This window comes from Cryptomeria japonica, chromosome 3 (genome assembly GCF_030272615.1).
Source record: "Cryptomeria japonica chromosome 3, Sugi_1.0, whole genome shotgun sequence".
Taxonomy (NCBI): domain Eukaryota; kingdom Viridiplantae; phylum Streptophyta; class Pinopsida; order Cupressales; family Cupressaceae; genus Cryptomeria; species Cryptomeria japonica.
The window spans coordinates 222,950,368-222,976,261 of NC_081407.1; the positions used below are offsets into that span (position 1 = coordinate 222,950,368).

The 25,894-nt window shown below is 39.8% G+C and overlaps 1 protein-coding gene across 1 annotated transcript in view; it reads left to right on the forward strand.

The window, feature by feature from the left end:
* The first annotated feature begins 228 nt into the window (after nt 1-228).
* Nucleotides 229-25,894, forward strand: part of LOC131075439 (DUF21 domain-containing protein At2g14520) — a 107,163-nt gene continuing 81,497 nt past the window's right edge. Inside the window, exon 1 of the mRNA XM_058012278.2 lies at nt 229-450. The gene's annotated coding sequence lies outside the window, so the exon portion shown is untranslated. The remainder of the gene's footprint in view (nt 451-25,894) is intronic.

The following is a 25,894-nucleotide window of genomic DNA, read 5'->3' on the forward strand; positions in this document are numbered from 1 at the left end:
ATTATTAATACTCATAAATAAAATTTTAATTTATTATTAAATTCTAACTTGAAATTAAATATAAAAATCTATATCCTATATCCTTAAAATTTGTCTTAATCCTAAAAATTTTAAATACGACATTTCAAATATTCTCAGTTCAAAACTTTTAAAATTTAATATATTCACAATTTTTTTTAAAACAGTTTCCACATTTATCGGAAAATATGTATCTGAAATTCCAAGCAACTAAAACGGCACTTACAATTGAAAGCGATCGTTCTCACATTTGATTTCCTTTCGGAATTCTTTCAATTATCGAGTTAAATTTCTGCTGTGTTCTCTGTAACAGGGTTCGCTCGTTTCCCAAATGTGCTTTTCCTGCATTTGAATCTCATTGATTTCTATACAGTTAACAAAATTACAGAGTATGGCTTTGGAAGATCCATTGCTTTCTTTCTCTATCCCAAGGTGTGCATCTTAACTGATTAACTTTTATGTTATTTAAAAAAATTTCTTCTGATTTTCCTAAACCAATTTAAAAACGCGTTGCAAATCATGGAGGAGTTCGCATATGCGAAGTATATGGTTTTCTGATTTATATTTCTTGTGGCAATGCCGGTTGGACTTTATGATAATGTTAAGCGTCAAGCGTTTAATAATTCGCTTCTGAGTTGAGAGCTTAAATACCGACATTGGAATATGAGTGGAATTTGGCTGTCTACGGCAAATTCTGTTTTGTCATTTTTCTCTTCTCCGCCCCTGTGCGGCGTATCCAACATAAGTAAACGTCATACCTTTTCTACTTCCCATTATAAAGGCAGCGGCAGCCGATTTTTAATCCAAGTCTCTGGGAAATGTAGTTCTTTAGACACATTTTAAATTTGTTTGTTAAGAATTGCTGTAAATCTTACACTTTGTTTATAGTGAGGAGTTCAAAGCTAAAATGGTGTCCGAGAAGAAGTGCTGTGAAGTGGAATTCTGGCTTTATTTGGTAGTTATAGTGCTGCTCGTTCTTTTCGCTGGTATGATGTCAGGACTGACGTTGGGCCTCATGTCTCTAGGTTTAGTCGATTTGGAAGTTATTTCCAAATCAGGAAAGCCAAAAGACAGGGAGTATGCAGGTTTCAATCTCCTACCAGAATTTTTAGATTGCTGTTTTTAAAAAAAAATTACCCCTTCCTCTGGTAAATATTGGGCGGGGTTAATATGGGTTACATTTGAAAATGCCTCGTCAATGGATTTATAGATTGATATCAAATTATATAAGTTGAGTTTGCTTTTAACTTCAATTAGGCCGCATTACTGGGTGGGTCCTCTAAAAGTGTATCTGCTAGTTTACATTATTGTTGCAATTTGTGTTTTGATGCCCAATTCTTTCAGCTGTAAAGAAATACAATTTCTTTTTCTTGAAAATCTTGATTAGGGTGAGATGATGTCTTTGATGCAGTAATGTGGGGTGAGCTTGGAACACATTTCAATCAAATGCATCTTATAATAGTTACAACCTCGCCACATGCTCTGCTGGTGTAATGGGCTGCCTCATTGTGATGCAGGGATTTAAACCTAGGTTGTGTTCTTAGGAGTGTTTCGCATTACCGTTAACACCCCTCAGACTTGGATCATTATTGGCTAATGTATCGATATCAAATTATATGAGATAAGATGGCATTTGATGGTTTTTGTTGGGGAAAAATTCAGCATTGGTGTCTGGACTCTAATAGTTTGTCTACTAGATTCAATGATTGTTGCTATTGGTTTGTTAGTGTCGGGCTTTAAAATAAATTCTCTAAGTTTTGTTTGATTGTCTTCAGTTGGGAATTTATGTACAAGGTTTGTAAATATGTGTGTAATTGTGTATTCACTGTATTGTATGATTATAGGTTGTAATATTAAATATTTTGTGGCTGTTCGTTATATTGTGGGCAAATAAAAGGGAAGAGTTTCATCCATTCATTAGCTACATCTGTTACAACTTCTCTATTTCTAAGGCGGGTGCTCTTGGGTGGCTTATCAATTATATGGTTTTGCTCTGCAGTTAGTGTGAATTGGTTGTTAATTTTACAATCACAATTCTCGTAAAGGAGAAGAGTGAATATTGACGGATATAAGTTGATAACTTGATACAAAGCAATTAGGTTGCATGGAAATACCCATAGGCTAAGAGTCAATATCCAGACATTTAAATTGGTACCAAGAAACTATGTCATGTGGAAGTCTTAACATCTTCTGACTGGATGCTGTACATTGGAATGCCATCTGTAGAATTGCTCACGATTGAAGTTCCATTCATTCTTATTATTACAAATAAAAAGATGTTTTATTTTTAGTAATTAAATAAATATTTTCATATTCATAGAGGCTCAGAATTGAGGTTTATTTTACTTTTCCTTAAAATGGATTGATTTGACATGAGTGTATTAATATTACTGATATTAGTTCCTTTTTTCTTACTATGAGGTTGGATAAATCAACATCCCTTCTTTTTGCCAATGCCCAGCCCTTCCATTGTTAATTTTTTTTTTAAAGTACGTTAAGGTTTGAGAAATAAGGAGAAGCTAGAAATTCCGGTTGAGTGGAGATAACTGTCTTTTGCATTATACTAAAATTTCTTGGTAGAAGTGGCTAATACTCATGAAAAGATAAAATAAGGAAACGAAGGTGAATTAAAACTAACAGCAATAGGAGATCTAGAGAAAATTTATCCCATTTCACCAACTTCATTTGGTATATTTCTTGATCGGTTGGAAAAATGGATTAAAAAGGAAGGTGGAGTAGTCCTTAGATATGCATTGCTTGGAGCAGTCAATTGAGATGATTTAGTTTTGTCAGCAGGTTGAGGTGATATAGTTTTGTCTGCAAAGACAATTTCAAGTCCAAAGCAAATTCTGCAGCAACTTAGGAATAGAGATGAATATTAGCGAGATGTAGGTAGTGGTCATTAGCCATTGTGGGATAAGGGTATAAACATCAAGTTCAATGATTAAAAAGAATATAAGAAAAAGTTGATAGAGGACAAAAATGACTCTTATTAGAAGAATAATACATAATTTAATAAAGGTAAAATTGGAACTTAGAAGAATGCAAACAAATTTGGAAGCTCTTGATTTCTAGTTATCAGCTGAAAGGACTATGTTATAATTGGAAGGAGAAATGTTTAAACTTTAATTAGTTTGGTCCACATTGGGTGCAACAGGTTTTGTTAGGTCCTATATTTTTACATTAGATTTTTGTGGTTTTGATCATTTGGCTTATGTGAATGTTTCTCTAACTCATACATCTAGTAGTTTCTACATGTGAGCATACATCAAAGTGGTACGACATTTTTTGACACGTCCATGACATGTCAAAACATTAATTAGCTACTCCATCAATTTTTCATGCCATTTTTTTGGCATATTTGATCATAAAGATAGACGAACATGAATAAATTACCACATCAAATAATGCTTAGTGGATTGAAGACGTTGATCTACCAAAAGAACCAATATCCATATTTTATCACGAGATAAATCTAGTGGTCACATACATAGAGCAATTGTTCCTTTTAAGTGAAAATTTGAAATCTTCTCAATAGAAGCAGCATTTAATATGTTATATTTGTTCAAAATCACATCTATTAATACTTGACACTAGATGGAAGAATATACTAAGAATCATGCTTGTTATGAAATTAGGATGAACTTGAGGATTAGAAACTCATAATGACTGTTTTCTTATGTATGGGTTTGTAATTTTTGTTGGAAATGTTGTCATTGATGTCAAAGGTTGTTGATATCAAAGGTTGTTGATGTATTGATATATTAATGTCAAAGGTTGTTTTGTTCAAGCAAGAGTAGGATTGGTTGTTGATGCCAAAGTATGCTTTGATCAAGCAAAGGGGAGATTGTTGCAAGAGAGAGATTATTGGAAACATTGTCAGAAGTTGTTTAGTAATAGTGAGATTGTTGGAATTTTTGTCTTTGATGCCAAATTTGGTTTTGTCAAAGGTTGAGAGATTGTTTATTTCATCAACTTCATATTCTAAGTCTATTGGGCTTTGGTTTGTTGTATCCATCTATCGGCTTCAAAGTTTCTAAGTTAATTGGGCTTCGGCCCTCAGAATTTATTTACTTCGTATGCATTATTGATAAGCATTTGGTATGAGGGAGGCCTGACCCTCAACCCTCAAAATGCCCTTCATGTTCATCATTGATGATTGGACATTGTGTTTAACGGTTGTTGAATTCCTATTTGGTATGTGGTAGAGTTAATACCCCCTGACCATTGATAAGTCATTGGGCTTTGCAGTTTGCATGTGCCTTAATGTGTTCGAATTGTGTTGGCATGCAGTATGGTGAACTACTGAGTCTCAACCACTGACAAAGTTGTTCTTAATCTGCTTCGGCTCTTCGGTCATAGCAATTGAGCTTTCTACTTAACATGGTCGAGCTCTTTTGGCATGAAGTATAGGTGAACCTCGACCCTCGATAGGCCAAATTGGGAAATCTAAGTGTTTCAAATGCTCTTTGGTCTTCAATGTTGGATAGTTGTGTCTAAGGCATGACATGCATTTTGGTAAGCAATAAGAGCAACCTTCAACCCTCGATTGGTTGACCTTGTATGGTTAAGTTCAATTTTTTTAAGGTGAAAAAAGGATGAAGTGTTTGGCTGACATCACAACAGTCATAAGTTTGAATGAGTTTATTTTATAAATTGTATGATGTGATGATATATATATATACACACACACAAACACACACACACACACACACATACATACATACACATACATACACATACATACATACACATATATACATATATACATACATATGTATATATAATTTCCTGACACCAAAGTCACTTTATTAGCATCCCAACATTTAAAACTTTCCATTCTCAATCCAATGGGCCTACACCCGTTTGTATTCAAATAAAAAGATTTTACATCATGGCTGAAAGCCACCAGAACCCATAAACAGTCTTCAGGAAAAACCCACCTTGGAAAATACCCTACTTGTCTCACAAAGCAAAAAACCTCTCTTGACTCTTCCTATCTACAAATCTATGAAACATAAATCTGTAAAAGAGACCCCATAAACAGGTCTCAGAGCTGCATTACAAACAACAGCTAAGATTTTGCTCCGCATTTAGCATGAGAATGGAGAAGCGTGTTGAATGGGGTCACTTTTTTCTCTTTTTTGTTGCACCACCGTCCAATTTTCCTCAGCACCATCTACATCATTCAATTCTTTTGTAGAATCCTGTAATGTCCCCTTATGGAAATTCTTAGGAAATAGGGAACTATTACTTAAGAATCAATTGCAAGAGAATTCTTTCCAATCAAGACTCTAAACAGATAATTGATACCACTGAGTATAAAATAATATATAAGGATCTGCCTACAATGTTTATCCTTAAGATTTACAATTGATACCGCTTATAATATGATGTTATATGATATATAGAGTATCACTGCTATCTCTGATATATTGATGGGATTTATGCAAGATGATCTCGATTATATATCTGATCTGTACTTATGGTATAACAATAGGAAGTGTGCAATTAATGTTGCTGATAGTGGTCTCTGATACAAAACTAAGGAATAGGCTAAAGTCTGCTTCTATCACTTACAGTGATGACATATGTTGCTGTTCCTTATCTATCTTTATGAATATGCAAATGTCTTCCATTATCACTTATAGCGATGATATAGTTGTGTCTGATCTGAACTTTATAAAAGTGCAATGAATGGGCTTTTCTTGATAGCAATCTTGGATTCTATGCCACTGATTTATGCCAAAAGGCAATTGCTCTAATAGAGAGATCCAAACTGGATATAAGAAACAAATGTGTAAGATTCGATGATGATTCTTTTGGGATGAGATCTATCCTCATTAAATATCTCATGGTATTGAATAGTTGCATCCATTGATGGGGAATAGACACACTCATTCCTTAATCGCAGCCCTTCACAAATCGGCTTATGGCTCTAATCGCACCTCTCCATGATTAATTGTTATGTATACAATTCTTGATTGCTGTTCATTGTTAAGGATCAATTCCACCTCTTAATTAATCACTTGCTGATCGGATTTGCTTAATGATTAATATAACCACTGATCTGCTGATCCTTCTTCCATCGTGAGGACAATTGATATATGTTATTATCATGATCGCTACAATATTTTGTTTCTACATAATTGGGTATGCTGATATCAATAGGGATTAGCTTCATATATGTTCGGTGCATATAAGAATTCTCTATGCTAAGAGGAATCATGAATATCGGCTGTGATATTTATATCTCTGCATGGCATCAATATTATGATCTATGTCACGTCTTCAGTTGCATCATACTTCCTTCTACATCATATTGTCTTGATGATGATCGATCTATCCTTATGATGATATATGGAATGCCATCTTATGAACATGCCGAATTGTGGGTTTATTGTTTATTATGTTGGCCACATGGGTTACATGTAATCAATGATAAAATCATGATCTACATGTTGATAAGGTTGGTGTTCAATATCTGGTTCATATTTTGGTGTCATGTTGGATAAAGATATTGTATGCTTGATATTGATAAAACCAAATACTCTTAAAGTCTTCATTCCTTGATCATGTGATTGAATGGATAGTATAGGAGTTGAGGAAAAATCAACTCTATAGCTCCCAAGGATCACCTGCATGCAAACCTGTCATAGAAGGAGAGAAGCAAAAAAGCTATGGAGGCCAAAATTCAAAGATCCAGAAAAGAGGAGTCATATTGATTGTGCAACAAGAATACAATTCAATAATTACATTTGTTATGAAATTACAAAGAGAGAATCCTTATAAAAGGATACTCGAAACCCTAAAGAATTATAAGATTCCTAAGTTTAGCTTAAGTATAGAGTATAATAGACTAATAATTAAATAAATAATTATTAGCTAATAAAAGATAATTCTAACACCCCCCCCTTAGGATGAACCTAGGGATTAGCTAAAAACAACTAAGGACTAAAAATGCATGTAAACAAAAATGCATGAAAGTAATAATGGGTCCCGACAACTAAGCTTGATGAGGTACCCAAGTACAAAAGAGTCTCTGTAAGGTGGAGAAATAGAGAAAACCACATGGGAAAAAAAATCTACTCCAAAAAGAGATGAAGACTAGTGAAGGTTTGAAGAAGCCTCCAAACAAGAGAATGTCCCAGAAAACAGGAACAAAGGATGATCATGAAGAACACCACTGAAGCATGAAGAAGCTGCAAACACCGTCGAAGAGTAACTGCTGATCTAAAGAATCTCCACTGAAATAGAACATGACCAGGTAGAGAAGACTTTAATCTGCATGAGTGCCCTCAAATGATACTACTAGAATCAGATGGCAAACAAAGGCAAACAACTGAACTCAAAGATACAAATGGCATAAAACACCAAAGCTTGAAGAGTTGATCAATCGAACCAAGGAAGCATTAGAACAACAGGACAAACCCCCCCCATAATGCTGACAAGGGAGAGATGACAGGTACACTGAAACTGAATGCCAACAAGAACTGCATGACGAAGAACCAGGAACATCGAAGGTGCAGAGAAAGTACATAGTGTCGTGGAAGGAACACTCACTTGACACACATCATGAGGCGAATGTCGTGGAAGGAACACTCACGTGACAAAGGTAGATGGCAAACAAAGGCAAACATCAACCCCCTCATGGCACTTTATAATGTAGTGCATGTACAATAAGACACAAGATGTGCAAGATCCCAAGTATACAATGTATAGTGGCACTTTATCTCAGTGCGTTTGCATAAATAAAATGCTTACAAAAAAATGTCTACAATGATCAGAAGAGACAGAATGCTGGAAATATAGAAAGAACAACCAAAGACGAGACATCCTACTAAAAAAAAGAGATCCCAAGACCTGAAACATCCAAGATATTCACCAGAGTGCTGAAAAGCAAAAAACTGAATAAAATGTACCTGGAGCAGAATCTGGAAATAAAACTCATATGACTGGAAAGTGCATAGAACAAGATTTCCAAAAATATAAAGTTTTCAAAAAACGGAGTTCGGATGCTCAACTTATTTGCCTCGGAGTGTAAAAATAAACCTCTGGTTTTGACAGCAAAAAACACCATCAAAAAAGAAAAATAAAAAAATTCAAACCTCCAGATCTAGATAGAGCTCGGAAAGAGCTTTTCGACGATATAAGGTTTGTCAAAAAACGCCTTTGTGTGCCCAAGATATGGCCAAAAAATTGAAGTTGCTTCGGATGGGCCTAGAAGGGGCCTGAAGACTGCCTACCTAGGGCTGACGTCAGTAGACTGTGAGCATAAATTTGACGGTCGTATGGCCGTCACAGGCAAAAAAATAGTATGCCTGTAAAAACTCGCTGGAAAAAGAAATGGTGCCTGGAAAAAAAATCTGATCGCCGAAAAAGATAAGGGAGGAATGGAAACAAGCCGGCGGCTCTTGGGCGACGCGAGAGTGGTGCAGGGGTGGTGGAGGCGGAGGGCGGAGCAGTGACCTGGGGGTGGGAGCCGATGGTTTAAAAACCGTCGGGCGGTGATCGCCTGGGAGACTGACAGTAACCGCCAAAGTGGCCCCGACGGTTAAGTGACCGCCGACGGTCTGCATTAACCCCGTTGGCCTGGGCAAGCCGTTAAACTGCCCAAAAATATTTAAAAATAAAAATAGCGCCCTGCGTCCGTACAAAAGGCCGTATGGCCCAGAAACCAAATTGTTTTTGCCTCTGAGTACACCTTCACCAAAATATATCGAATTTTATATCAGAATTCATGGAATCGGCCTTCTGCCGTGAGGTCCTTTTGGCACCAAAATGTACCAAAAAATCAGCTACCCCCCAAAATGGAAAAAAACAACTGAACAAACCCTCGAATACACAAATTTGAAGAACAAGGCCCAAAATCTCTCATGAAGAGAACAGGGGCATGCAGATCTGGAGCTCTGATACCATATAGGAGTTGAGGAAAAATCAACTCTACAGCTCGCAAGGATCACTTGCATGCAAACCTATCACAGAAGGAGAGAAGCAACAAAGCTATGGAGGCCAGAATTCAAAGATCCAAAAAAGAGGAGTCATATTGATTGTGCAATAAGAATGCAATTCAATAATTACAATTGTTATGAAATTACAAAGAGAGAATCCTTATAAAAGGATACTCGAAACCCTAAAGAATTATAGGATTCCTAAGTTTAGCTCAAGTATAGAGTATAATAGACTAATAATTAAATAAATAATTATTAGCTAATAAAAGATAACTCTAACAGATAGCAATTGAGCGTATCAAATCTTTTTTCCTTACTACTGCATTCTATTCTCTACACTTTACTTTTTTGCTTGATAGGAAAATCGTGAAGTCTTATCAATAAGATGATTTTCCTTGATAAGATTTTGGTGCCACTGGCTTTATTGAGAGGATATGTAAAACTACAACTACAAATTGTCAATCTCTATTTACTAGCTACTTGAAGGTGTTCAAGGTCTGCCACCCTTGATCATATAATATGTTTTATTGATTCCTTGTTATTAGGTAAAGGATGGGGACATCACAAATTCCCACCCCCAAGAGGCATAAGAGAACACATTGAGTACCCTCCCAACTCCATAACTGGGGGAGTAGCATCAATAGCATTGTCGCCATCCTTTCCAACAGACGGTGGCCCAGCATTAGCCCTCGGTGTGGTAACCTTTGGTGGGGTTACTAGACCAACCCTACACTTGGAAGGATCCATCCGAGAATCAACCCCGCTAGCCATACTAGTAGTAACAACATCCATCTCCTGACATGAATTCTCCTCCACGGTATCGTGATGGGGAGAGACATCCCTCCACCAAGTAGCCTAGTTATCCTTCTTTCGTTTGGAACATTGGGCAGCCAAATGACCAACATTTTAACATCTGCAGCAACAAAAAGGAATACCTTCAAAATCTACAATCTGGTTCTAGCATCTACCATTAGTGTTAATGGAGAGATCTGCAAGCAGATATTTGGTGATGTCTATTTCAACCACGATGTGAGTGTAGGTTGTGTGTAGATAATTGGAGGACCCCTCATCAACACCCAAAAATTTCCCCAAAGAATTGCCAATTGCATCAAAATAGGAATCAAACCAAAATTGCAAAGGTAAATTCGGGAGTCTTACCCAGTTTGGAATTGCGGAGAAAGAGTGAGAATTTGGGTTATAGGGGTCCCGAGGTTTTAGCATCAGAAGGTGTTCCTCAAAGTCCCATTAATAGTCATAGAGAATCGTTCACCAATCTTGAGTGTCGTCAAGGACCACCACAAAATCCCTTGTACATAGGGATACATTTGAATTTCTTCCTTTAGAATGGGCCTTTGTGTATTCGAAATCCATTAATGAAGCTCAAATAGAATTGCTCAAAACCCTTTGAACCTACTAATCAGACCATGCTTAGCAAAGAAAGCTTCATTTTCTGAAACTTCCATCAAAATTTCCTCTCCCAATACCACTTTCAGAGGGGACTAGGTAGTATGCAATGGCAAGGACGGCAGAGGAGGCTCTGCAACCTTTTTAGGGAGATCATTGTTCAAATTCACCTTCGCCTTTGAAGACTCTCTAACTGGCACTGACAAAGGCTCCATACGCCCGGAGCCAAGTTCTGTCCTGGAAGGAAAACACTCAGCACTATGATCATATTTCCTCCTTCCTTCAAATCCGTTGTGAACCCTAGCAAACTTGGTTGCAGAGGTGGCACGAAAGGAGCCCATGAAGCATCTGCAAATGACTTGTAGTCTCAAACAAAGGGAGGGCGACCACCAGTAGTAGCTAACAGCCTAACACCATCTCTTTCCCACGCTGCTAGGGACCAATTGTAGGCTTCTCTTCTAGACCATCGTAGAAAGCCCTAGTTTCCACACCCTCTTGCAATGACAACAATGCGCAGTAGTAGCTTATAATTATTATTTTGGTTGAGATTTGAATTGTTAAATCAATCTAATGAGCTATTATATTAAGGTGCCCATTAAATTATTCTAATTAAAATAGCAACCTTAGTAAAATTAATTAAAATATAGCTCAATATTACACCTGAGTTGCATAAATGGTTGAAAGGTATCAGAATCAAAATCTGACTACATTGGAGTGATTCCAATGATGAATAATGCGAATCGGACCTGACCGGGTGACTTAATATAAATAAATTCTCTCTCCGAGTATCTTGGAGAAGACACTAGAAGCTGGAAATAACTTTGGAAAGTGTCATCTGAGTCCTCTAGACCATCTTAGCTCACTTGTAACATAAAAGAGCCTCTTTGATAAGGCTAACACACACCCAAAAGGTCATTGCCAACTACAATGCAAGAGAATCCAAAAATGAGGACATTACACCAACCAAAAGGTGCGAATTAAAACACTAACATTATGAATGGGTACATCTCAGATGTCTTATGATTGCAATAGAAATCTATTTTTAGCTCCCAACATAGAGTTTTTTATATCTATCAAACCAAGGCAACTGATGATTACAAAGAGATATATAGGGATATTAAATTTCAGAATTCCCAAAACAATTAAAACCATGTAACTAAAGGGTATAGTCCTAGAAAAAATTAAAACAATTACAATTGACATAAGAAGAGACATTGATATGAAAAAGGGAATTACAAAATTATTGAAATGCTTAAACTAGAGTCTAAAATCCATGGAACGAGACAAAGAGACCCTTGAGGAGTCATTAATTGAGTTTCAGATCTCTAGTCTTCATCGAATCCATGATGTTTTGTTGTGCATTGCACACACTCCCTGTCACCAACAGGGTCTCCCTCTTTAGTTTTCAGCCTTCGTCTTGCTGAGTTTCGAATTTTGATTTTTGTCTGCCGTCCCTTTTTGTTGGGATCTAGGAAGTGGTGAAGCAATAGGCTTTGCGGTCATTAAAAGAGAAAGTGCGTGTTTGGATTTTAAGTCGCATGGCCTGGGAGTTTTGCACGGAGAGTTTCGCATTTTGAATACCCAAAATCAATCCAAGGGAAGCCTAATTTTAAAGCCTGAGAGTCTGCTAGGTAGGCAAGAGTGTCAATTCTAGAACCTTGCAAAATTCTTCAGGAGCCCGATTTTCGTCAAATGGAAGCAAAGCGTCAAAACTTAAGAGTTTTCAAAAGTGCCCTTTAGGCCGATTTTTGGGTGCCTAAGAAAAGCGTTAAAATTTAAAACCTTGCAAAAGTCGCCTTTAGGCCAAAAGATGGGAAGGATGAAGTAAAATGCCTAAGTTTTATAAGTTTGCGAAATTCCTCAGGAGGCCAAATTTCGCCAAATGGAGTTAAGGCGTCAGACTTTAAAAGAACCTTTTCAAAATTCCCTTTTAGGCCAAATTTCGCCTAACCTAGTAAAAGCGTGAAAAGTAATAAAAGGCTTGCAAAAGGGCCAATTAGGCCGAACTTCGGGGCATAAGGTTAAAACGCTAAAGTAATAAAACTTTTCAAAACTCCCCTTTAGGCCGATTTTCGCTAAAAGAGAGTAAAGTGAAAACTATAAAACCTTTTCAAAATCGCCTTGTGAGCTGAATTTCGGGAGCCAAATAAAAGCGTTGAGTTTCATAAACCTTTCAAAATCGCCTTGTGGGCCGAAAAGGTGAAACGCTTAAGTAAAAAGTTTACAAAATCCCCTATTTGGCCGAATTTCGCCTGAAGGTAAAGCATTAAGTAAAAGGAAAACTTTTCGAAAGTCCCTTATCGGTCGAAAACGCAAATTGCGTGAGAGGCGTTTTCATCAAAGCTGTCTCCTACACCGGAAAACGCAAGTAATGTGATGAGCGTTGAAAATTGTTGAGTTTGCAAAAGGTTGTGTGAACCCGAAATTGGGCAAACAGAGAATCGCCCAACATCCAAAATCACCGAACTAGGTTAAATCGAAAAGCAAAGAAGAGGGCATTTTTTAAGAGTTTGCAAACTTTCTTTTGTTTCGAAAATCGCAAGCAAGGAAAGGCGTTTGGTTTTATTTAATCCACATCTTTTTCTCTTTTATCCCGAAAATCGCCAAAAAGGAGGTGGAAATCGCGAAGTAAAAGGGGGCGTTAAACTTGAAGGTATTTGCATTCTAGCCCTTTCATCTCAAAATTAGGAGAATGACGGGTTTTCCCTAGGGCGTCTTTCTTTATGAGCTTGCAAAGAGTGCTCCCAGGCCGAAAATTGGCAAGTATAGTCCAGTATCACGAAAGCACAAGTTAGGAAGAGCGGAAAGGAAAGGCATTTTTTAAAGTTTTCAAAAGGACCTTGTAGGCCGAATTTGCACAAAGCTTTTCGAAACCCGAAGTTTGGAGAGATTGCAGGAAAACACCTAGTTCGCCAGGTAAGTTCGTTTTTGCCTCCTTTTGAATCATTATTTATGCATAATTGGTCGTCTATTTGAAACATTAAACATGGCGCAGAGGCGAACCTACCAAAATTAACCTTGCAAGGCGAAAATTCAGACTTCGAGCAATTTTGAACATTTTGAAAAAACTGAACTTAAGACTTCGAGTGCGAAAATTGGCAATCGTTGGACACTCGAGCCCTGAACCGCAGCCAAGTAGCAAATTTTAAACAAAGAACTTAATAGCATTTCACTTCCAAATTAATCAGGCTCTTTTGTTGAAGCATCGTACTTTCTTCAAATTTCAGTTTTCCCGTTGATCCTTATGTCTTAGCATCATCCTCTATTTTGACTAACCTGTTTGTTTCCTTCATCTCGTCTCATAATCCGCGTCTGGTTGTGTAGGATAAATACCTAAATCTGCGGTAGAATCCTCAAAGACACCTGGTGCAACCGGAACATCTCGGGTCTCTAAATCTGACATTCCCCGTAAAGGCGAGAAGATGAAGTACCAGTACTAGAGAGGAGGACTGATGGATTCAAAAGTCTAGAGCATATGGGAAAACATAGGTAATACTGATTTGGGCAACATAGACATTCAGGACTTCAGAGACCGGGTATATTCTCCTAACGCCTATGGCAAGCCTAGACGGATGATGGAAAGTGGTATCGCTCAGGCAGCACGATTTCCCCCATCCGTGCAAAATTATGAGCTAGTAGTTGAGGCTGCCCGACATTATCAGCCAGAGACCAGATTAGTGGTTCTAGAAAATACGGTGCTAGCTGATTTCACACCTGAGGCCATTGGCGAAGCATTTGACATCCCATTTCCTGATAATCCCATTGCTACAACTGTAGATGAAGCACAAGTTGCTTACGACATGAATCTTGCTAAATGCAGGACATTGATAAATGAGGAATGGCATAAGGAAAGGAGGCCTCCCGAGTATTAGAATCAGTTAAAAGACCCCCAAAAGCGACTTTCATAACGAGCATGGTGATATGGTCACCTTACTCAGCTGGGTTATGGGACTCCCTCAATCTAACTTTTTTGAAGAGTGGATGTTCTACTTTACGGAACAGGTCTTTGCCGAAAAATCCAAGTTCGACTGGTCCTAGATCATCAGTGATAATATCCATACCCAGTTGGGCGAACTTGAAGAAAAGTACTTCACCATGACCTCCTACCTGGTTTATATGTTCGCCCGACACCAACCGCTGACAGGATTAATCAAGAAGGGTGAAATCGGGAATGGCCCAAATCAAGTCAGGGTGTACGACTGCTATCCTCAACTACATTACTATGACATAGCTCAGAGGGAAAAGAACAACGCTGCTTATGCAATTGGTCAATATGAGCGTGTCAATGACGCCTTTACAATGCGCCTAGTCAGGTTGATGCAAGGGGGATTGCACATAAGGCTCTCAGAGCAGGCTACCATTTTGGTACAAAAATATGGTGCCTGGTTTATTCAATTCCCTAGGTTCACCTATATCAGAATAGCCGGCTTTGAGGGAGCTCCGTTCCGAATTCCACGCTATCCCACAGATAAAATAGTCCTTATGGAAGTTGCAAGGCAAGCACATCCAGCGGGCAGCTTACTCAAAGATAAGAAGCAGTCCGGATTCACCTTCCCTATGGTTTTGGGTGCCCTCGATGTCCATTTTAAGAATTCAGTACAGGCTGATGAGTCACTTGCTGAGTTAGCATCTTATGGCCTACAGGAACATTTCCCAAGGAGATGTTTTGATCATGACAATTTGGCAAAAAGAGCCTATGGCAGGCGCTATAGAGCAAAGGCATCAATTGAGGACTATTGGAAAAATTGTTCCGATGACTATGAGGTCCGAAGGCGTGAGTATTCCCGGCTAAGTGTCCAGCAGATGCGGCTTTATGAATACCGTCGGGTCCCAGATCAAGTGATAGATTTTGGCAATTGCTTGCAGGTCCTAGAGTTTGGGGTAGTAAAATACCTCTTGCCGGGCATTGATTGGTCTCAAGATCCGATTACTGATTTTGAGGCAGTTATGGCAGCTCCAGGAAGGTATACCGATCACTGGTTATCCCAGCAGATTGAGAGACTAACTCATGAAGGAATCCAATTTACATACCATATGATGGGGAGTCTCGATTCCTAGTCTTTGGAAGATGAGGGAACCTCAAGTGCATCGAAGGAAGAGGTTGAGAAACCCGGAAAGAAGAGGAAGAAAGCCAGAGCTAATAGAGGGACTCGGGCATCAAAATGAACTAGAAGGGAAAAGATCCCTATTAGAAGGCCTGAGGTCAGTTCGTCATCCAAGGACCCCAGTTCGGAGGATGACGTAGTTGAGCTTGACTATATACTTGCTCCGCCCTCCCAGAGCGATGTTGATGCATTCGAGGCTAATAATCCTCCGACACAAGATGAGCTAGATGTAGAGGTCAGGATCATTGGTTCTAGTGAACTTGGAAATCAAGTTGGGGAAGGAGAAATTCCGCCTAATCGAGAGGCTGATATGCATGAACTCAACCAGGGGAGTCGACATGAATTACAATTGAATAATGCCGGCAAGGATGACACCACCGTCGAAGGAGAATGCAAGGCGAATGAGACCCACGAGCCCGACAGAACTGAAGAGCAACCATCACATGGGGATACCTGACAGTTGTTCAGTGAGGTAGGAGAGAACTCGGCTATAAGTAAAGAGCTGGATACTGCATCTATTCCTTCTATGATAGATCAATTGTAGATAGGCAGTGGGCCAGCTGAAACCTCTAGGGAGCAAAGTGGGAATTTGGCCATAACATCTGGGCAAACCATTCCTAAAGACTGGTTAGTTGCTCGTGCACAGCGGAAGGCAGCCACCAAGCCACCTATCAACTTGGAGGATATCTTCTCTCGCATAGGGGAAACAAAATCCAAAGGCAAGAAGAAGCCCAAGACCTACTCCCGAATCACCAAGGATGAGCAGTGGAACCGCACCATCCATATCGCTAGCCCACCTGTCAATAAGCCAGCAGGTCAAATTGCATCGGCCGATTATAGCATTGCAACCATCCCGATAGGGCGAGCCACCAAAGAGCAAGAAAGGGAAGAGTTCAAGGACTCCGTGCAAAATATGCTCAGGCAACTTGACAAAATGATTGCTGAGAGAAACATGTACCGAGTTCGTGCTGAGTAGGCTGAGGAATATATTGATCACTTGCTAAAACCATTGCAACATGCCCCTGAATCCCCATTGGCATTGGCACAAAGGACTACTACAGAGTTTGAAGGAGTATGTGATACTGCCAAAGCTGTCAAGCAATGGATTCGAGACATTAAGGAAAAGGGAGAGCGGATCATTGAAGATGTAAAGGAAATGGATCACCACCGAGAGACCATTCTGGTCAAATTGTTTGAGATAAAGAGGGAATGTCTCAGGGTTCATGAGGTGGTTGGTACAATTCTCCCCCTCATGAGGGCTCTTTTCTGGACCCACACGCAGATTCCCACATTGTCCGCCATCCTGGATCCTTATGACATCAACATTTTTAAAGAATGGTACTGGACTGCCAACATGAAGAATGACACAAAAGACACCATTAATAAAGAGCAGGAGACATGCGAGGAAATTTTGAGGGACATGAGGGATCTTGGTGTAAGGATCCTTCGATCAATGATTTTGGGCTGGAAAAATAGTTTGTTCGATGACCAAGTACAACCAGATTGGGAGGATAGATTGAGAACTGATAAGGTCGCACACTCCACGGAGGACCTAGAGTTTGCCCGTGGATTGCATTCAGACATTTTATGTTTTGAAGCTCATCGGTCCAACTGGAAGGATGGGTTAAAGCATGTAGATCGCCACTTGGAGGGTATGCAATATAAAATACGCCATCCTCCTATGCCTCCAAGCATGGTGCTGTTCCAGCTATGCATTAGATTTCAAGACTATGTTCGGGCAGAACGTGCTGTAGGTCGGGACCTCTGGAAGGAGTATTTGCACGGCGAGGATGAATTTCTGGAAAAAGGGTCTACAACAGAAAAGGAGAAAATGCTTTCATAAAGTGCAAAATTCTTTTAAAATCCTAAAAAGCACTTTTTGGCATAAAGTTCATTTCTAACTGCCAAAACAGTTGTAAATCTTGAGCTCCATGCATGTGCACTTTTTGGAGCAGCTTTTTGGTAGTTATTAATTACCTTTTTGGGTAGTTATTGTTTCTCCTTTTGTGGTTGTTGATATTTTGCCTCCCATTTATGGGCATGGGTATTATGTTGTATTGGTGAATCTGGGCCACTTGTTTTGTTTTAATCTTGGCCATTCATCTGAGTTTTGAAACTCTATTTAAAGGGGTTGGTTTTCCCTTATTTTTGTAAGAAGTCTAAGATTGTTGCTGAAACTCTGGCAAAATTCATGCAGAATTAATGGAAATTAAAGCTGTCTTATTTCTTTGTGAGTGCATGGTTTCCTTCTTCACCATTTAATATTCTTGTTATTTATTTTGCTTTCAGATAGTATTTTTGGGGATAATATTTGATAGAAACCTTGGTGTTCATACCATTAAGGATTGGCTGATTGCCATTCCCCCTGCATGGTTAGTCTGAACCCATTTATGTGCTTAGTTTGGTTGTTAAACATCAAATGAATGGATGTCAAATTCTGCATTTATGTTTAGTAGCATGAAAATCCAACTCCCTTTGAAGATTGCACTAGATTTTACAACATTGTGCTTTATTAGCTGATAATGTTAAATCTGTTTTTTTAAACGTTTCCGTCTATCTTCCTGAATATGCTATCTTAGATAGATTAATTAGATATTTTCTATCTCTTTTCCCTTCTTTTTTCCTTTTTTTATCAAAAAGAAACCATACACTCAAGCTGAAATAGTATCAATCAGAAGCAAAATCAGATGATATAGGACTGTTGAACTTTAGGGAATCCGTTTGAAACCGATTCCGTCTAACCTTAAGTCCCCTTTGTGTTTCCAGCAAAACACATCAAACTGCTAAGCTATCTGTTGACGTGTTTTTTATGACAGTGTCCAACATAGAATAAAGTTGCCCAACGGTCACTTCACTCTCTCTTGATCAAAGTACAATTGCATGCTGATATTGTAGGAGAATCAGACAATCGACTCCAAGGTTCCTTTATGCTACGGGTGTGACTCAGTTGGCTGATGTGATTGCTGGTAATCCAAGGGGCCTTACGTATGTCGTAGAAATTTATGCAAGCTCAAGAATTTATTGACACGAATGATTTGCAATGAAGCTCTAAGTTTTAGATTTTTCAGATTTTGAAATATGCAGAAAGTAAATAGGAATAGGGCAGAGGAAAACTAGACTAAAGGGGGATCTAATCCTAGGAACAAGGAGACGGGATAACTTGCACAAAATCCAACCACGCTTCGCTTTGCCAGCAACGCACAACTACACGAAGGCGGTGCAATCTTCAAGGGGTGTGTTTAAGGATTTTCAGATCATCAAGAGAAACCATCAAATCGAACAACTTCTCCTGATAATCGAAGTTAAACTTACGCATAAAACGGAGGCTCAAGCTAACTTTGCACGGTATGCAACAATCAGCTACACACCAAAAGTATGAGCACGAATTTGGCGACAAGCGATCCGATCAAATCCAGTTCGTCTAATAGCATGAAAACAAATCTAATTTATGAAGAGAACGAGACCATGCGAGTTCCAAAACAACACAAGAACACACCAACAATTGAACAATGTATTAAGTGTTTGCTTAAAAAACTCTTAGCAATAATCTCTGACGATCGTCTCTCCTTATTACAAATGAGGGGGTCAGCCCCTTATATAGGCCTCAAGCCATGATTACATGCAAAACCCTAATTAGGGTTTGCCCTAAAGATTCCCCACTCAAGGTGCAACAAGGTGGGAATCTGCATTAAATAACCCATTACGCTCATTTACAATAAATTTAAAAGAGCCTAAAATAGCGCCCATTAACACATTAAGTGCGCCCCATGATGATGACCATGCCCAGAATATAACTGACGTCGTCATAAATGCCTATCACTCTCCAAGCGACGGCGACATGCAAGAAGAATCCGTCATAAAACCATAATGAGAGGACAACATGCAAGAAGATTCTCTATCCTGTGGTGGCATGCGTTGACCGGTCCCACGCCTAGTCAATGTTCCTTCAGCCATAAATACGCCATCACTATTTAGTCAAAAGACTTTCGTCCAAAAATGGACGACCATTATCTCGTTCATTAATGGCGTATGCAATGAACCTACCGATGACGGCCTCTAGTTCTCCGATGGAGACACTTGGCACATTCTCGATGTTGAATTCCATCAAGGCAATCTCCTCTTCGCTTCTGGAAAAGAAACTTTCCCAATCTGCCATGGCTTCCTGTGTTTTCTTCATCATACCAGAGCTTCCTGTGTTTTCTTCATCATACCAGAGAATGAAGAAACATTTGCAAAGTGTTCCTTGGGAAATGAACCGACGAAGAAGAAATCATGCAACTGGGATTTCAAGGAGTTCATTGTTATTCCTCCATCACTGAGTTTCCTTGAAAATAAAGCTTCCATGGCACTGAGGATTTCTTCCTGTATCCCTCTGACAGACTCCTTCAAGGTGACAGAATCAATGCTGAATTTATCAAGGGTGTTATTTCCTGAACAGATGGCTTAGAACCATCGGGGAAAGTCATAGGCTTCATTCTCTTGGATCACTTTCCCGTCCACCAGTGTTTGCCTTGGAGTCTTCGTCAGAGCCCTGAGTCGGGAAATGGTTAAGTCTTGGTAGACATAACATCTTTCCATAGTCCTTTCGTCGTTTCCAATCTACTCAGGAGGGCCACGAACCTCGAATGGAGCTGAGCTAGATCTTCTACAAATTTCCCTGCCTCAGCATAAACATCTTCTACCCATTCTCGAGAATTTTGTGCCATTGCCTTTGTAAGTTCTGCATCATCAATTACTTCCTTGGGAAGGAAGGGAGGGGGAGTGGATGAGGGACCTGCTTCCCTGAGGGGCCTTTTGAAACCCCTGACGTATTCGCATAGAAATCTGTTTTCCTCCTTCAGCCGCTTACATTTTGCCTTTGACTTTAGCAATTTCTCCTTCATGGCAAAGGAAGAATCGTTGAAATCTCCCATTACTTGACTGGTGGAAGCATGGCCAAGTTCCACCTGTCTGATGACGTAATCTTCCTGTCTAATCTCACTCCTATCCTTATCCACTGCAGGTTCAGCAATGTGCAAGGTTCGGGCTCCAGATTCTTCCCTGGCTACCTTGGAGAACTTCCGGGGGGCCTTCCTTTCTAGCGGCTGATCCATCCTCTTCAATAATTCTTCTAATTTCTGAGCAGGATTGGTCCCTCCTTCTGCCTCATTTCCCAATCTGCCTACCAACCAATCTGGCGCGGGGATGGAATGGTTGTAATCCTCTGCATGCTCCCGTTCTTGAGATTCTTCTTCCATTTCGCCAAGGATAGTCTCTACGAAATTATCCTGGCGAGCTTCTTCCAGGTGCGGGGAATTTTCTTGCCTCTGACCTCTTGGTTGATGGCGACCCTATGAAGCATTGATACTAAGTATGTCAGGTGCTGGAAGCCTGGAATGTTCCCTAGAAGTGGGCCTGTGGGATGTGGGAACATCTCTACTTCTTGTACGCTCGAGGAGCTAACTGGTGAATGCTCCCTTCCTGTCCTCGTTCTCTTTTGTGGGGGTTCCTCTTGCTAGGCCTCCTGTTGAACCTCGTGCGGGACTTCCTGTTGGGTATCCTTCATCTTTGTTACCCTTGGCCTCTTTGGGGCACTCTTTCCTTTGTCCATCCGGGCCTCTCTTCTCGCCTGACCCTGCGAAGAGCCTTCAGTTGCTTCGCTGTGAGAATCCAGATTTCCCATCAGCTGGTATGTCAGATGGACATGGTTTTCCACCAACTTTCTTGTCTACCTGTGAATCCAGTGCTTAGTGAATTTTAGCACTGGCCTAGCCAAAATGTTCAAATCATCTACCTCAGGCTCCGACCAATCTGGCAATAGGATAGGTTGATCCTTTATCCTCTCGAATTCGGGTTGCATCAAATCTGAGTCTTCCTTCCCCCGGTCTGGTACCTGATGAATCTCACTTATTCTGATGGTGTCGAGGGGCAGTCTGGAGTGCATTCTTCTCCGGACCTCAAAGTCATCCTCGACACCTGCCCGGTAATCCTCCAAGTGAAATCTATGTATGAATTTGACACTGGCAACCTTCCTAATCTGGTTGTAAGGATCATATTGGGCCCTGGAAGTGTAAAATGGTAGGCAATAGAATGCCAGTTCGCCTGCTGCACTTTCAGCGGCCTCCAATCCTGGGCATATCTCCATGAAATCTCCCAAGACAATTGAAAATTCAATAGATTGCTTCTTCTTCTTCTTCTACAGCTGATCGTAGGTAGTCAACTGCCTCATGAGCTCGAGCAATATAAGCTTATTTGGTGGATATCTGGGCAATTTGTAAGACTGGAAGGAGAAGCCTTGCGTCCTGACGTAGGTGAACTTGGGGAATTGTAGGAACACGACGCCATACTTCTGGACCAAAGCACTTGCCTATGGAGACAACCTCATGTGCAACTTATTTTGCATAAGTCGTGTCAAGTACATGGTAAAGGTGTCATTCGCCAACTTGTAAGAATTCACGTTGTGGAGATGTAGCTGAGGATAACATTCATGCACCTTCAGCTGAGCTGGCCCGCAGCCCATGATTCCTCTTGCTGGCAGCCCATCGAATCCTCCCCTTCGTGCAAGCATATAGAATAGGTAGGAACTCATGGAAAAGGACTGAGATCTTTTCTCCTGCAGGTTCTTCAATTGATCATGCAAGTAGTGGCTGATCAATCTAGCCCAGTTGATCAGTGTATTCGAATTCATGATCTCGCCTATGTAGAAGAACATCCAAGGCTCGAAGTTCACCGAGTGTGAGCATCCCATTACTCTGCTTAGTATCTTTATCATGTCCACATACTCCTGCTTGAACTCGAAGATTGTGAGAGTTTTGGGCATCTTGGAAATGTGTACTCTAGGCTTTAGCAACCACTGCTTGTTGATCAAATCAGCACATCTGGCGGGGCCTGCTTCATAGACTGCTTGAGCTCCGCTGCTGGTCCTGTACGTCATGGAGTAATGTGAAGGGATTCCGAAGGCTTCACCAATTGCCTCTGGAGTCAATGTTGCCAGTCACTTGCCGTCTGGCGTTGAGATTGTCTTCCGCTCCAGATTGTAATGTGCTGCACATTCCAAGACTAGATCTGGGCATTGAATGGCGGGAGGAAAGCCAACTGCTGCAACTATTCCACTTCTCCCAATTTTGACAGCTGTCGAAGATGGATTGTGTCTTGCAGTTCCGAACATTCTTATCTTAAATGCAGCCCAGTTGAACGTGCCGAAGTTGGTATCGTTGATCTCTTCCCATCTTGAATTCAACCGAGAATGGGTAAGAAAACCTTTCATCTCTGCTTTGATCAATGCCTACCTGGAGATAGTAGCCGCCTTGCTAGGTTCCGCCATCTTGGGAATACTTCGAAATGATGAAAATAGAGACTAAGTATGAAAACTCTTTGCTTCTTTACTCTTTCTTTCCTGAATCTTGCACGTGAAAAATGAAATGTTTTTCCTAACTTATATAGAATTCCCAAGAGGCATCAAATTAGTAATTGCATTTATGGCACATCATACTTTCCTTAATCACTATGCCATGCAAGGCAATTTCCCATGCGTGTGAGTTCAAATTTAGAACTTTCTTTAAATGCTCCAAGTCATGCGTCATACTTGGAAGATTCCTCCTGCCAACTCATTGATTTCATTCTTTCCAATTCCGAAGGATCTTTCTTAGGATTTGCTCGATTCCACTCCAACTTGCCATTTCCTGCTTTAGAAGGAATTTTCATGCCTCTTCTTCACATCCCTATTTTTTAGGGATCTTCCTAAATTTTAGGAGTCAGGTTCATTGGATGGGGAATTTTGTCCCGATTCCGAATCTATAATAAATTCCATATTTGGTCGGGATTTGATGTCTAAAAATAGCATAACTGAAAATTCGCCCGAGGGGAATTCTGCTTTTTATTCCTCCTTAACTCCTTGGATTCCGTGCCTTAGGCAAAATTTTAAATTTTTTGCTTGGATGAAGTTTTTACCATGCCAAGGATTCATGAATTTTCTCTCTGTGAATGACTTCTTGGATTCAGCGCCCTAGCTCATACCTGGGCGCATTTTGGCCATGTCCATGGAGAGGTGGATTTTTCCACTTTTGAATTCATTCTTGGTTTTAGCGGCCCAGCCCTGACTTGGGCGCATTTTCAACATGTCCATGGAGAGGTGGATTTTTGCACTTGTGAATGACTTCATGAATTCAGCACCCCAACCTTGACTTGGGCGCATTTTCAACATGTCCATGGAGAGGTGGATATTTGCACTTGTGAATGACTTCATGAATTCAGCGCCCTAGCCCATACCTGGGCGCATTTTGGCCATGTCCATGGAGAGGTGGATTTTTGCACTTGTGAATGACTTCATGAATTCAGCACCCTAGCGCATACCTGGGCGCATTTTGGCCATGTCCATGGACACATGGAATTTCTTGCTTGTGAATGACTCCCAGACTTAGAATATTTTGACCTCCTGCTTCAGGGATGATTCTCACATTTAGCCATTTTAGACCCCTACCTGTCTGCTTTCAACTTTCTAGATTTAGAAGTGATTGTGCATGTTGATTCTCCTCTGTCTGCTAGCCTGATCCTGCCACAAATAGACTTTCCCGAAATAGAAACTTTCCAAAATGCTAGAGTTAGAGCCCAAGATAGGATGCATGATGACTTACTAAAAATAGAATTTTACTAAAAATAGAAATTACTAAAAATAGTAAGTTTTCTTTTTGGCAAAATGGCGACATTCTGGGACTCGGAAAAATCCCTAAAAAATAGGGACTTTCTAAAAATAGAAAGTTGCTCCGTTTGGGCTCAAATTTCACTGGGAGGTCCCTTGAAGGGTCCTGATCCCAGTCGTATGCTTAGTTTTCCCAAAACCCTAACAGGAACCCCTAAAATCTAGGACAAAAGGCAAAACCCTAGAAAAAGGACAAAACAGGCCCTAGACCTCACAAAATTTGCTTGACAGAGAAGCAGATTAACCCTAACTGACTCCGAAACATCCGTAACGCGGAGAGATTGAAGAGATTGTCACTGACACACACAAAAACGAAAGCTAAATGCCCAAAAGGGCCTAAAAGTTAGGGGGTCCCTATCCGGGCTGGGGTGATGTGTGATTAGGTCACAACACTATCCTGCAGTCAAGACCTGACAACCAAAACATTGAGGTCATCCCCATTGATCAAATTCACACAGCATTAGGGATTTCCTTATCTCAAGAGAGGATAGGATTCTTAGTATTTCTATTTGGCATTGGCCGGATGAAGTCGTAAGTTTTGCGACTTTGGACATGTCAACATGTTTCTACAATGTATGCAAATGATTTAGTATGATGCAAAAAATATTGATAAGAGTTATTCCCAAAAGCATATTAAATTGGTCTTGATCTTTTGCATTTATTTCATTCTTTAAAGCTTTCTGTTGTTCCAGTTTGAAGCATGAGGGTAATATCTCAAATGCCTCATATAGACGATGAAACTAAGCCTCATATCTTGTATGTGCAACTACAATTTGAAACCATCCCCTTATTTTTCAATTTCAGCATGGTGCTCTGAAATTGGGATTACCTTTGGGTTTGGGATTTTACCGCGATTCTTGAAAGTTGAGGTGAGATGTCATCTTCCCAAGGCTTGTTCCTTGGCAATTAATTAACCCTTACTACCCATGGGCACATAAATGAAAAAAATGGAAACTTCAAAAACTCCACAAACTTGGAGAACCTATGGAGTCCTGAGATAAAGGAAGCAATATAATCTTTAAAAAATAAAGGTCCCATTTATAGAATGCAAAGCAGAACCAAGGATTTGGAAATTCGACAGCTGGTTGCGAATGAGGAGTTTCTGGATTGTACCAAAGGAGAGACTCCACCATAAATGTTTGAAGAGGGCACTTGTCATAGTTGGTTTGCAGAAATGAATCTTGGGATTCAACAATAGGCCATTTGTAAATGAAGGGCATGATCTTATTCTTGGAAAATGCTGAAAATAAATGACGTCATGTGGAAGATATCAATGAGAGATAAACTCATATACTTACCATGTTTTTTTCTTTTTCTAGACATAATTTTAGTGACTAGCTAGTTAGATATTATAGGGGGATAGATTCCTTTAACTCGACTTCTCTCTTAATGCCAAATAGAGCTTCCTTTGTTGTCTGGAAGATTTCTTCTTCCTTTGCATGCAAATTGGGAACTGCTTATTCAAGCCTTAGATGTAACTGTTTTCCTTTCCATTCTATGAAAGAAGTTTTCTGTCTATCATGACTCTATACTAGTCTGTCTGGAAGTTTAGAGCCATATACTCTACAATGCAACCATCCTATGCAAACCCCTTAGAGTAAAATAAGAAATGTAAAAAATGTAAATAATTGTTGGTAGTTCTTTGATGGTTGTTGAAAACTAGGTGCCATTTTTGTACATTTTTCTACTTATTTTGATCTGCAGATAATAAATTTGGTTGGCCTTCTCTGCCATTGTTC